Raw genomic sequence first — 14866 nt, forward strand, 5'->3', positions numbered from 1 at the left:
TTTGTATAGTTTGGAGTCAGACTGTGGGATGTGAAGGGCATTGCACCCTCTTTATACATACAAAGAACTTTGCACCTTTTTCGGGTGTCAATCACAGTCCAGCATGTTTCTGAAACATTAAACAGGAATGCTACAAAGTGAAGGAAATAGCATTTCAGACTCTTAAAAATTAAAACCTTGACAAACTTTACATCCTGGAGAAGTTAAATTACATATTAGCTTTCCCCATTACAATAATATAAGTATATTGTAAAAACCCGGCTAAATTTTAAAACAGTAAACCAGATCCAGAATTAGAAAAGAAGGCAGGCTGAATGCTCAAGAAGGCCACATTCCTAAAGAGGGTTTGATGGAGAAGATTTTCCCCAAAGCTCTCCTGGTTGCTTGTGGTATTCACTCTGTTCCTCCTGAATTCAAGCTTAACTGAGAATTCCTAAAATTATTTCTAAAACTAGAGAATGAACAACTTGCTGACCTTCCAGTTTCTATAAATTCAGTCCCCCCTCCCCCGCTCCCAATGCACATATGGGCCTGATTGCAAATCTTGATGATGATGATGATGATGATGATGGTTAAATCTGTTTACCACGCCTAGACTCACAGGTCTCAGGAGGGTTCACAGGATAAAATCAGAACATTAAACCACGAAAGACATAATAAAAACAAAACAGCCCGGTAGCCCCTCCCCCAAACACATTTTAAAAGGGCGTCAGATGTCACTCAACCCAAGACCTGGTTAAAGAGGAGCATTTCTGCCTGGCACCTCGAGGTGTATAATGAATTGGTTTGAGTCCTACCCTCAAAAAAACAAGCTTGTTTCATCTTCCATGTGAAAGCCCTTCAGATATTTGAATGTGGCTATGATATCTCTCCTCTTTTCCAGGCTAAACATAACCAGCTCCCTCAACCATTCCTCATAAGGCTTGGTTTCCAGACCCTTGACCATCTTGGTTGAGGAAGATGTGTCCATTATCACTTGCTTCTGAACCTCCTTGTAGCATCCTTAGCCATTGCTAGTGCTGATCTAGATAGACCATTACTTGCCATTGGGTTAAAATGGGCAACAGCTCAGTGGTAGAATATTGTCAGGTTTAGCGCTTCTCCCACACAAGACACAGAACGCTGGCAGTTTAAGTAGCTGAGGTTTATTTCTCAATAACAGGCCTACAGCAGTCCCAGCTTCCACAACTCATCCTTCAGCATCGGAGTCTGTTGACTCAACTGGCTTCTGACCCGTCCCAAGGCCAGATATACGCCACGTCCTCCCCCGCCTCCTGCTGGCCCACCTCTGCTCTAATCACTTGCTCCGCCTCCTTGGCGACTCAGGTGCAGCCAATTCCTCTTTCCTCTGGAGATTCCTTTCTGCTGGGTGTGTTGCTGACAAACATGTGCTTTGCATTCAATCTTTAAGTGAATGTCCCCTGTCTGAAATCCTGGGAAAACACTGCCAGTGTGGACCACATTGAGATAGATGTATCAGAAGTCAGCCTTAGTACAAGGCAGGTTACTCTGTTCCTATGGCAGAATTGGAGTCCAAATGTTTTAGGCACAGGCTCTTGGATTTTCCACATTTTGCAATGAGCTAAGGTGGATAGGAAGATGGTTCCCAAGTTGTCATGACGTGGAAGGCAGCATGGGCTAGGAGCTATGGTTTGGCACACCAGTACTTGAATTGAAAATAGACCTGCAACAGAGAGGCTACATGGGAACCTGTGTTTTGCAAATTTATGATGTATGTAGACAGAGCTTACAAATGAGTTTTTACTGTCATTGAATCTCCTGCTAGAGAACAAAACCAGCCTAATCTTCAGTGTTGCAGATAAATGGTACTGGATTTTTTTTTAAGGGTGAGTTGCTTGGTGTGGATTAGAGAGGCTCAAAGAGCCTAATTTAGTGTGCATCAAACTGGCTGCTAGATTAACAGCTCATAGGTTGGCTGTGGTTCACACCCAAAGTGATGCTGGTAACTTCTAATGCTGGTGACTTAATAACTTCTGTGGAATGTAAAATTTACTATAAAATGGAAGAACACTTAAAAAAAACAACCAACCAAAACCTAGAAGTGGAGCATTTTCCTGTCCTACAAAGATGCATAGCCAGAATTGAAGTTGTTGCAGAGTTTTACCAAAAGTGAAATTTCAAGGGGGAAAACAGAGGTTCCTGTTTAGGCAAAATCATTAGAAGAATTTAACAGGAAGGAAATGAGTTTTTATAATGCTGGGAGCTATCAGCCATAACTGTTCAGCTCTGCTTCTGGACTGGAAAGAAGGAAACTCCTGCCACTGAATCTTTGACGAACATGAGAGAAGTTCATCCAATGGGCCAGAGAAAGGGCGAATGCCCTGGGTTACCTATGCCAAGGTAGCTAGCCTGGTGCCCTCAAGATGTTGTGGTCTCCACCTCCTGCCCAGCCAGATCCATTCATGATAAGGGACGATGGGAGCTGTAGCTCAGCATCAACATCTTGAGGCCATTGGTTGCCCACCCTGCTGTAGGCTAGCCAGAGTGCACTGCTACAAATGAAGTATTGTCCCTATGCTGTGAAATAAGGAGGTATCAGGAACGGTTGGAAGACATTGCTAGCATAGTAAATATTTGTTGATTCCCCTCCCCACAAAAAAGTTTGTTATTTTTTTAGAACCTTTTTCAGGGAGGCATTGAATTGTAAAGTGAGAAATACTTGCCTGGGATGTCTGTGTCATTTTTCATGTTTATGAAGTGAGCCTGCTAACCTGGGCCAGAAATGGCTCTGATCTTGCAGGATAATGAGGGAAGATGGCTAGAAGCAAGCCTGTCTTTGTTATTAGGCATGTCTTTGGCAGTCACTATCATTATGGGATATGATTACTGATTTCCTTGGCTTGAGAAATGGGTTTTCAGTGTGAGGTGTGTCTCCCTAAAGATGTCACTAAGAAGACAGGCAACAGGTCTACATAAGGATATGACATCATAAATCACACACACACACACACTGCTTTGGAGAGATGGGACCCAGCAAATAGTATGACATTGCTCCAAGCCTGCCTTAAGACTTTATCCTGCAAATGTCAGGGCCCACTTGCTTAAGTAACTGGGAAGGGACAAGACATAAGATTCACAGGCAGGTTTTAAACTGAACAAAAAGCAAACTAAGATAATAGTTAAAAATATGAAACAGGACCTGGTGAAAGTGCTACAGCAACAAATAGGTATAGAAGTTGTTAAAAGAGTTAAGTATTTGGGAATTTGGTTAACCTCTAAAAATATTGATCTATTTCAAAATAATTACATGACGGTGTGGAATGGTATTAAAAGAGATCTAGAAATATGGGGAAGGATGAAGTTATCATTTTGGGGAAGGATTTCAGCTATTAAGATGAATGTGCTACCAAAGATGTTATTTTTGTTTCAGACAATTCCAATAATCAAAGGGGCAGCAATTTTTAAAGATTGGCAAAAAACGATTTCAAGGTATATCTGGCAGGGAAAGAAGCCGAGAATACAGTTTAAGTTGTTAACAGATGCTAAAGAAAGAGGAGGCTTCGCCCTGCAAGATTTGAAATTGTATTATGAAGCATCCTGCCTCTGTTGGTTAAAGGAATGGATGTTATTAGAAAATTCGGAACTGTTAGATTTGGAAGGTTATGATAATAGATTTGGATGGCATGCATACTTATGGTATAATAAGACAAAAATCCATAAAGGATTTGGAAGGCATATATTTCGAAGATCTTTAATTGAAATATGGGATAGGTATAAAAACCTATTGGAACGTAAAACACTGCATTGGTTATCTCCATTAGAAGCAGTGAGTGTGAAAAAGGTAAATATGAATTGGATAGCTTATGGGAAATTAATACAAAAGGAAGGAAGTAAATGGAAAATGAAACCATATGAAGAAATTAAAGAATATGTGTATGATTGGTTGCACTACCGTCAGGTCAATGAAATGTTTAAACAGGATTTTAAAGAAAAAGGATTTGATGAAAGTAAGTCAAAGTTTGAATTAGAGATATTAAGTAATGATTGTAAAATTTTGTCTAAAATGTATAAATTGCTACTTGAATGGCATCGGAAGGATGAGGAGGTAAAGTCGGTTATGATTCATTGGGCTAAAGATTTTGGGTATAATATACAGCTGAGTGATTGGGTAAAATTATGGAAAGAAGGTTTAAAATTTACTGCATGCAATGCCCTAAAAGAAAATGTGATGAAAATGATGTACAGATGGTATAGTACACCTGTCAAGTTAGCTAAAATGTATAAAGTTAACAATAATTGTTGGAAATGTAAAGAAAAAGAAGGAACATTTTATCACATGTGGTGGGAATGTAAAAAGGTGAAAAGCTTCTGGGAGATGATATATAATGAGATGAAAAAAATGTTGAAATATACATTTATAAAGAAACCAGAAGCATTTTTACTGGGCATTGTAGGAAGTAATATACCGCATTTTTCGCCCAATAGGACGCACTTTTCCCCCTCCAAAAATGAAGGGGAAATGTGTGTGCGTCCTATGGGGCGAATGCAGGCTTTTGCTGAAGCCTGGAGAGCGAGAGGGGTCAGTGCGCACTGACCCCTCTCGCTCTCCAGGCTTCGCGCAGCTCTCCGCAAGCTGTGGGAGCCCGCGCCGGGCTCCCACGGCTTGCGGAGAGTTGCCTGTTCTGGGGGCTGGGGTCGGGGGAAGCTCGGGCTTCCCCCGCCCCAGCCCCACGCCTGGGGGGGAAATAATTCCCCCCCCCTTTATTTCCCCCCAAAAAACTAGGTGCGCCTTATGGGGCGGTGCGTCCTATAGGGCGAAAAATACAGTAAATAGAAAGGAATGTAAGTTGTTTTTATACACAACAACGGCAGCAAGAATGTTATTGGCCCAAAAATGGAAGCAAGAAGAACTACCAGTTATGCCAGTAAAGAAAATGAAACTCTACCAACACTCTAAGGTCTGACAAATTCCTCCTTTGCCTCACTGACAATTTCATTTTCCAGGTAGAAAAGCAACAAGGGGGTCATCTTTCTTGGACCTGGTCCTCACCAACAGGGAACAACTGATCAACAAAGTGGAAGTACTTGGAAACTTGGGAGGAAGTGATTATATCCTTCTGGGTTTCATGATACAGAGGCAAGGAAAGCTGAGTGTAGCCAGACCGGCACCCTGGACTTTAAGAAGACCAATTTCAAAAATCTTAAGGAGCTACTGGGTCAGAAATCATCATAGAGAAGGGAGTCCAAGAAGGATGGGAGTTTCTAAAAGGAGAAATATTGAAGGCTGAAATGCAGACAATTCCAACAAGAAACAAAAGTGGGAGGCATCTAAAGAAACCAGTGTGGCTGCATAAGGAGCTAACAGATGAGCTGAGATATAAGAAGGGCATGTCTAAGAAATGGAAGAAAGGGGAAATCACGAAGAAAGCATATATACGATAAACCAACAGCTGCAAGGAAAAGGCAGGCAGGCCAAAGCTCAGAATGAGCTCAGACTTGCAACAGAGTTTAAAAACAATTTTAAAAGGTTTATTTGGCTATGTTTGAAGCAAGAGGAAGAACAAGCAAGTGGTAGGTCCTCTGCATGCAGTAGATGGAGCAATGCTATTGGGTAACAGAGAGAAAGCGGAACTGCTGAACACCGACTTTGCCTCTGTCTTCACCCAAAAGGAAAGCGATACCCAACCTGGTGATAACAGAAAGAATGGTGTAAGGAAAGAGCTGCAGCCCAAAATAGAAAAAGAGGTAGTAAGGGACCACCTAGATACTTTAAATGAATTCAAATCCCCAGGGCCTAATGAGCTGAATCCAAGGCCATAAGCGTTGAGAATTCTTGGATCCATTGGGCTAGGGATGTGGGGAATAACATAGAATAGAATCACGGGGAAAGTTGTGGAAATATGGGTTGAAATTCACAGCATGCTATACTTGCTATACCTTGAGCGAGACTTTTATGAAAATGATATATACTGTAGATGGTACTTTACAACAAATAAATTACCAAAAATGTATAAATCAATGTCAATTCTTTGTTGGAAATATAAAGAAGTAGAAGGTTCATTTTACTATATGTGATGGAGGTGCAGAGTAGCTAAGTACTTTGGGGGGAAGATTTATACAGTCGTTGTTTAGTCATTTAGTTGTGTCCAACTCTTTGTGACCCCATGGACCAGAGAACGCCAGGCACTTCTGTCTTCCACTGCCTCCCGCAGTTTGGTCAAACTCATGCTGGTAGCTTCGAAGACACTATCCAACCATCTTGTCCTCTGTTGTCCCCCTCTCCTTGTGCCCTCCATCTTTCCCAACATCAGGGTCTTTTCCAGGGAGTCTTCTCTTCTCATAAGGTGGCCAAAGTACTGGAGTCTCAGCTTCACGATCTGTCCTTCCAGTGAGCACTCAGGGCTGATTTCCTTCAGAATGGATAGGTTTTATCTTCTTGCATTCCATGGGACTCTCAAGAGTCTCCTCCAGCACCATAATTCAAAAGCATCAATTCTTCGGCGATCAGCCTTCTTTATGGTCCAGCTCTCACTTCCATACATCACTACTGGGAAAACCATAGCTTGAACTATAAGGACCTTTGTTGGCAAGGTGATGTCTCTACTTTTTAAGATGCTGTCTAGGTTTGTCATTGCTTTCCTCCCAAGAAGCAGGCGTCTCTTAATTTCGTGGCTGCTGTCACCATCTGCAGTGATCATGGATCCCAAGAAAGTAAAATCTCTCACTGCCTCCATTTCTTCCCCTTCTATTTGCCAGGAGGTAATGGGACCAGTGGCCATGATCTTCGTTTTTTTGGTGTTGAGCTTCAGACCATATTTTGCGCTCTCCTCTTTCACCCTCAATAAAAGGTTCTTTAATTCCTCCTCACTTTCTGGCATCAAGGTTGTGTCATCTGCATATCTGAGATTGTTGATATTTCTTCCAGCAATCTTGATTCCAGCTAGGGATTCATCCAGCCCAGCCTTTCGCATGATGAATTCTGTATATAAGTTAAATAAGCAGGGGGACAATATACATCCTTGTTGTCCTCCTTTCCCAATTTTGAACCAATCAGTTGTTCCATATCCAGCTCTAACTGTAGCTTCTTGTCCCACATAGAGATTTCTCAGGAGACAGACGAGGTGATCAGGCACTCCCATTTCTTTAAGAACTTGCCATAGTTTGCTGTGGTCGACACAGTCAAAGGCTTTTGCATAGTCAATGAAGCAGAAGTAGATGTCTTTCTGGAACTCTCTAGCTTTCTCCATAATCCAGCGCATGTTTGCAATTTGGTCTCTGGTTCCTTTGCCTCTTCTAAATCCAGCTTGCACTTCTGGGAGTTCTCGGTCCACATACTGCTTGAGCCTTCCTTGTAGAATTTCAAGCATAACCTTGCTAGAGTGTGAAATGAGTGCAATTATGCGGTAGTTGGAGCATGCTTTGGCACTGCCCTTCTTTGGGATTGGGCACTGCCCTTCTTTGGGATACAGTCATACCTCGGGTTAAATGGGCTTCAGCTTGAGCATTTTCAGGTTACGCTCCGCTGCGACGCGGAAGTAACGGAGCGCGCTACTTCTGGGTTTCGCCGCTCACGCATGTGCAGACGCTCAAAATGATGTCGCGGGCAATCGCGGAAGGGGTGAATCACGACCTGCGCACACACAGACGCGCAGACACAGGTTGTGTTCGCTTTAGGATGTGAATGGGGCTCCGGAACGGATCCCGTTCGCATCCAGAGGTACTACTGTAATGTGCTGAAAAATATATTTACGGTAGCTCTCCCCAAAATACCAGAAGCTTTCTTACTGGGGATAACTGCAGCAGATATCCCCCCCAAAAAACAGATAACTCTATTTCTTTACGCAACAATGGCAGCACCAATATTATACACACAAAAATGGCACGATGAGGTGGTACCTACCAAAGAAGAATGGCAGCTGAAATTGATAGAATATGTAGAATTGGCAAGTTTGGCATGTAAAATTAGAGATCAGAAAGAGACTGATTTTAAAGAAGATTGGAAAATGTTTTCAGAATACTTAAAAATTCAGTGTAAATGTGTTAAAATGCAAATAGGATTGGAGTAAGAACAGCAATGGGGGTAAACTTTTCATTTTTCTTTTGTGGTCAGGTGAAGGTATAGAGAAACTATAGTATGCAGCATAAATTAAAATTTTGGGGGAACCGTGAAGGGAGAGATGGGAAGTCAAAGGTGGAATGATTGATTGCTAAATTTAAAATATTGTTGAATTTTTTTATTTTTTTATTTTTTAAAAAAGAGAATTATTGGAGAAGAGGTGAGAATGGATGTGGGCAAATATTGTTCCTCTCTTCAAAAAGGGGAGGAAAGAAGACCCAGGTAACTACCCAACCAGTGAGGTTGACACCAATACCAGGAAAGGTTCTAGAACAGACAATAAAACAGTCGCTCTGTGAGCACTTATATTTATATGTACCTGTTTAAAGCAAAATAAAAGTTAAAAAAAAAGAAAAGAAAAGGATGCTGTGACCACTAAGACCCAACATGGGTTTCTCAAAAACAAGTCATGGTAGATGAATCTCATTCCTTTTTTTGATGGAGTTACAAGCTTGGTGGATCAAGGGAACAGATTGGAAAACTGGGCCAAAACTAGCAAAATGAATTTCAGTAGGGCCAAAGGTAAGGTTTGACACTTAGGTAGGAAGAACCAGCTGCATAAATATAAGATGGGAGACACCTGGCTTGGAAGCAGAACATGTGGATCTAGGGGTATTAGTCAACCACAAAGTTGATAGTTGATATGAGTCAACAGTGTGATGCAGCAGCAAAAAAAAAAAAGCCAATGCTATTCTAGGTGGCATCAACAGAAGTCTAGTGTCCAGATCAAGGGAAGTAATAATTCTGCTCTATTGTGCCTTGATCAGACCACACCTGGAGTACTGTGTCCAGTTCTGGGCTCCACAATTTAAGAAGGATATTGACAAGCTGGAGCATGTGCAGAAGAGTGCAACTAAGATTATCAAAGTTCTGGAAACGAAGCCTAATGATGAATGGTTGAGGGAATTTGGTATGTTTAGCCTGGAAAAGAGGAGACTGAGAGGAGATATGATAGCCATCTTCAAATATCTCAAGGGCTGTCACAGGGAAGAGGGAACAAGCTTGTTTTCTCCTGCTCTGGAGGCTAGGAACTGAACCAATGGCTTCAAGTTACAAGAAAAGAGATTCTGACTAAACATCAGGAAAAACTTTCTGACAGTAAGAGCTGTTGAACAGTGGAGGAAAAGTCTCCATGAAAGACAAGGAAATTTTCTTTGTACTGCCAGCCTGAAGGAGACAGTTACACAGGAAGTTTAGTTCCTGTTAGCATCAAGGAAATGTGCAGACCTTGACTCACTCATCTGGAGGGGATCCCAAGAAAATGACCCAGACAGAACAGAGATGAGTCAAGACCAAAGAGCAGCACCAGTCGGGAGAAGCTAAATGGCCAAATCCAATTAAACACAGCTCTATTTTTAATCTTTAATCAGGCCATTACATTAAGTAACAAAGGGATTTATTTAATTGAAGCCTTCATCCATAACATGCAATATTACTTTAGCCTTTAGTGTCGTTGTTTTCCTTTTAATTCCCTTGATCTGAAATCAGTCTTTGTGCCTTATTACACAATTCAGGTGAAGAGCTTAACAAAACTCAAAAGGAAGATTAAGACATTTCTCTGGTGAAGGGAAAGCTTCACATAGTGGGCACGCTCAAAAAGGGGGTTTCACAAATGAATTCACAGGCAAGCACTGCCACACCTATCTCACTTTTAAATCAGGAAGGAAGAGCCCAGGGGAGTCCATCTCCCTTATTTCTTCATTACAACAAACGATTTATTGTCCCTGGTGTGCGTAGGAATGGAGTAGAAGTTTCAGACCAAGACATTCTGCTGCCAAAGAGCCTTTTTGCTCTAGATCACTTGCGAGTCATGGCCTAATCCAAGGTGTATCACAACAGGTACACTGCCACCCTGCAAATATATGGTCAAAGATAAAGAAATGGGTCCCCACATGCATATTTGGGCCTGAAAAGGTTGGTGGCACCTGCTCTAGACTTGAGATGGGGGGTCACTTTTGTCTAGTGGTCCAGATAAAAAAGTGGCCACCTCTCTACAGACATTTGATAGGTGGGCAGGTCCACCCATCTGTCAATCATCTGACATCATATGTGCTCCAGCCAGAGTTTATGAACTATACAGGGGTGGCAACTTGAATAAAAAAATTGGGGGGGGGGGACAGGTAAGCCTTGCCCCACATCACAAGACGATCACAAGACACAGGATGCACACACCACTTGAACGGCAATGCTCATCAACTTTTTGGGAGGGCAGCCTCCTCAAATATTTTATTGTGGGGACTGAAGGGACCTCAGCCCCTAGGAGTTGGCTCCTACAGACCTATATCATAGTTTCATTTAATATACTGACAAGAGAAGTGACTTTTCTCTCTCATCCTTTTCCTGCTTATGTTACAAGGATGTAAAATCCAGACTGTGTTGTTTTGCTGGTACGGTACATGATAAATTAGCAGCCCCCAACTTACAGATAATGTATGCATTCAAAGTCAGTATTTTTAGAAATGCACAATTAATTACACAGAGACCCAAATGAGATGGCTATCTCAGAGCTTCATGTGTCTGAATCCTGTATGAAAAAGGAGGAGGAGGTGAAGGAGAGAAAAAGGAAAATCCATATTTCACAGTTTCATACTGAACAGTTTCATTCTTAGCTTGTTCTCAGTTTGGATCAAGGCTGACATAACATACATAAATCTAGGCCTAATAAACTTAAATTTATTTAGGATCTTCCCCAGTGTTTGACTGCCAAGAATGTGCATAGTACATCTTCTAGAGAAGGGTGTTTCTGTTTAAAAACTTTACTGGTAGTGGAGGACTTGGAAGCACAGGGCCAATTTCCTCACACTGAGTTTTAATGAGGTACAAGCATGGCAATATATCCCAGCCCTTGCCTGTAGATTCAATATTGTCCCACACTGAGTAGCCTCCATCAGCACAGGCATGTGGGAGAAGCAATGAATGAGCTGCGTAGGAGCTCCACATTGACAGATTCCTTCCTTCCTTCCTTCCTTCCTTCCTTCCTTCCTTCCTTCCTTCCTTCCTTCCTTCCTTCTTTCCTAGTCAAGAGCACTGGACAGGTTTTCCAGTCAATCAATTGCAGGAACGACTAAGGCCACAGGCCACAGGTGGGCTCACAGCACTCTCGGGTTTCTATCAAGCCATTCATCATAACAAGTGCCATGCCAAGGCTAGGAGCTCATTGTGACTTGCATGAGATCATAAGGGTTTGTAATGCCATGATGGTGCCAGTCCCAGAGACCACAGGATTAGGACCCTAGGTAGCTGCTTTATACTGCATCAAATCATGGATCCATCTAGTTCTGTGCTGTTAACACCAGGAGTGCGGAATCTTTGATTTGAGGACCAAACGTGGCCCTCCAGATCTCTCTCTCTGATTCTTGAAACACTCCCAGGTGACACACACACAGGGAGAGTGTGTCTGCTCAATGGTTTTTGCCTGGCTGGACAGTGTCCTTGATCTCTGATAATGCCTTTTGCTTGCCTGGAGGGAGGGCAGAGCTGGGTAGGTGAGTGTTTGCAGAAACTAGCCTACTGTGCAGAGGTAAAATTCACATTTGTTGCTCTGTCTCCTTCTTGCCTCTGGCCCTGATCACCATGGATGTGTCAGAAGATTGCCCAGAAGGCAATGTGACTGAGGAGGTTCCCCACCCCTAATGTACACTGGTTGTAAACCTTTCCAGGGTTTCCTGGTGGTTCCTGGAGATGCTGAGGACTTCTGCATGCAAAGCAGATGGTTCACCATGGAGATGTGGTCCTTTAACTCCCTTCAGTTACTGAAGGACCATGGAGTCTCTGAACTGGACCACAACTTCAGCACCCATATCACTGTACCAAACAAATGTATATGAGTAATGAACACCGTCTGCTTCTAGTTTAGTGACATTATGCTCATACCATTATTTGTTCATAAATATAATGACGAATTAGCTATAGACTGAGCTTCTTTAAATCAAAACAAATATGAGGCAATCTTTTGCTAGAGCCTGAATAAATGTTAGATGTACGGCTCAGATTTCACTTGGAGGGTTTTGTACATTATCATCTTCCATTTGTAGACAATGCTGAAACACAATCACGTAGATGGACTAAGTTTCTCCATGTGCAAGATGTAACACCAGTCGTATGTTTTTGTTAGGTTCTCCTCCCCTTGGTGGTAATAAAGCATGGAATTCTCAGATGGGGGTAATAAAACTGCTACTTTCTATGCTAGAAACAGATGCTCAGGCAGTGGCAGGTTTTAGAACTAATAACAAATAGCCTAGCATTATTAAATGTCACAGGAGAAATGAAGGGAGTTGCAGAAATCTCATCTTTTAAAAACCAGCTTGGATGGAATATAAATAGCATCAGGAACTTCGTCAGGAACTGGTGAGGGGTGTCACCTACAAGTGACAGGCAAATCTGTCTATTTTGGTTTCTCTTAAATTCTCATTTTTTTTCAACCTTCATTTCTCCACATTTTTTCTATCAGTTTTTTTAAAAAATCCTCATGAAAATTCATCACTGAACACACAATTTTGTAAAAACATTTTCCCTAATTTAATGCATTTTAAATGCTATTTTCACATTAATGTAAGCATTTTCAGGCACATTTCCCCCTAGTATATGCATTTTTGTACACATTATTTGGCTTGAGAACTGAATTGCAGAATACGGCGAAGTTCAGGTTTAAAGGTGGGTGTGTTTTCGTTCATGCATATTTTCAGAAAGTATGAATTAGGTTGATACTCTGTTAAATGTGAACTAAATCAAATTTCTCACCCTTCTGTACTGACTACATACAAACAATGCTATTTTCAGGGGGTACTCAAGGGTATGCAATACCGACACTTCTTCTTTTTTGTTATTAAAAAGTGTGGCACTTACTGTAACAACTTCATGGTGAGTTTCAGCACCTTTTTTTTAATAGAAAAAATGCACTGCATACAAGTGGTTATGATTTTGAGTTGTATCCAAGGCTGGGCCCACTCAGAGCAGACCCACTGAAATTGATGACATGACTAACTTAGATGCCTATTGATCCCCAATATACAGTAAGTGTTGGAGACGTGGTCTCTGTTGAGTGATCTGTAAGGATGTGTTTCTCAGTCAGCTGTTTTGTGCCCCCATTTCCCTAAACACTCCTGCTTTTCTTTTCTCCATTTTATGCTGGCAAGCACCCCCAAAAGCTGCAGGAAAATTTCCAACCCAATGCATCCAAAGAAACCAACACCAGCTGATACAACAACAGTCCCTTTTACGTGCTGGCCAATGAAATCATAGCACACATCTGCAATGAAAGCCTCTCCTGCTCTTACAAAAAAGCGGGGGGGGGGGGAGCCAAGGGCTGATACATCACAGAGCTGCAATGTAAATAATGAGTTGGCTGCACAAAAATGCATAATGGCTGTGAGTAACAGATTAGATGCTGCCAAGAATCAGCGAAAGATCTCTGACACTCACTCAGGTTTTCCAGCTAATCAGTTAAGTGAAGGTTCTCCTCTCATCAGGGAGAAGCGCAAGACTTTGCTTCAACACACCCTCTCTGCACTTGCTGGCTTCTTTTCACTCTTCAAAGTGACTGACTGAGAAGTTTCATCCAACAGGCATTTAAAAGAAGCAGCTTGCGTCTATGTCAAATGGAACATTTCAAGGAGATAAAGCCTGAGACTCTTAATCTCAGAGTCATGGGTTCAAGCCCCACATTGAGCAAAAGATTCCTGCATTGCAGGGGGCTGGACTAGATGACCCTCATGGTCTCTTCCAGCTCTACAATACTATGATTCTGATTGTAAATGGATGTTCAAGTGAAATTGTTTACCATAGTGATCCACAAACTGTCATAACAGCAGGAGACAAAGTTTCAAACATTTCCTAAGAAATTCTTGACACAGCACAGTTAGCGTTAGCTCACATATTAATCATTCCTAAGACCTTCCCCACGATTGCTTTTGAGTATCATGCCTTCTCCTTAGTATGTGTTGAGAAAATGTTTCATTAGGATTCTGAATTTACTGCAGATCTAATCAGAGCTAATCCAAAAATATTAACATATTTGCACAATTTAAATTACCGTATTTTTCGCCCCATAGGACGCACTTTTTCCCCTACAAAAATGAAGGGGAAATGTGTGTGCATCCTATGGGGAGAATGCAGGCTTTCGCTGAAGCCTGGAGAGCGAGAGGCATCAGTGCGCACCGACCCCTCTCGCTCTCCAGGCTTCAGGAAGCTATCCACAAGCCTTGCAAGTCCGGCGGGAGTTCCCGCAGGCTCACAAGGCTTGCGGGCAGCAGCCTGCAGCCCCGCCGAGTGTCCGCAAGCCTTGCGTGCCCGGCGGGAGGTCCCGTCGGGTGCGCGAGGCTTGGGGCAGCAGCCTGTCGCCCGAAGCACAGGGAGCCCTCTGGAGGGCTCCCCGTGCTTTGGGCGAGTGTCCGCAAGGCTTGGGGTGGCAGCCGCGGCTGGGGGGGAAATAATTTTTTTTTATTCATTTCCCCCCCCAAAAAAAAACCGAGGTGCGTCCTATGGGCCGGTGCGCCCTATAGGATGAAAAATACGGTAATTTAACAGGATTCACAGGGATGGTAGTATAACCTTAACTTATACCTTGTAACAACTATGCAAATCTGAGCTTCTCCTTCTTGAAAACAGGCCAGTCAATGTCTTGCATTAGCTGCTTCTTAGGGGGTGATGCACCAGTGGTTTTTTTCAGGGGGATGCAGCACCAGCACCTCCTTTTGGTTGTTGTTAAGAAGTGGGCACTTACTGTAACAACTTCATGGTGAGGACCGGCACCTATTTTCCTGGGGGGGAAGCACTGAGATGCACCAAGCT

At 42.5% G+C, this 14866-nt stretch overlaps 1 protein-coding gene across 5 annotated transcripts in view; it reads right to left on the bottom strand.

Annotated features, from left to right (window-relative positions):
• THSD4 (thrombospondin type 1 domain containing 4) overlaps window positions 1-14866 on the bottom strand; it is a 507461-nt gene that overhangs the window by 59960 nt on the left and 432635 nt on the right. The gene's annotated exons all lie outside the window — the stretch shown is intronic.

Source organism: Podarcis raffonei, chromosome 14, assembly GCF_027172205.1.
Source record: "Podarcis raffonei isolate rPodRaf1 chromosome 14, rPodRaf1.pri, whole genome shotgun sequence".
NCBI lineage: Eukaryota > Metazoa > Chordata > Lepidosauria > Squamata > Lacertidae > Podarcis > Podarcis raffonei.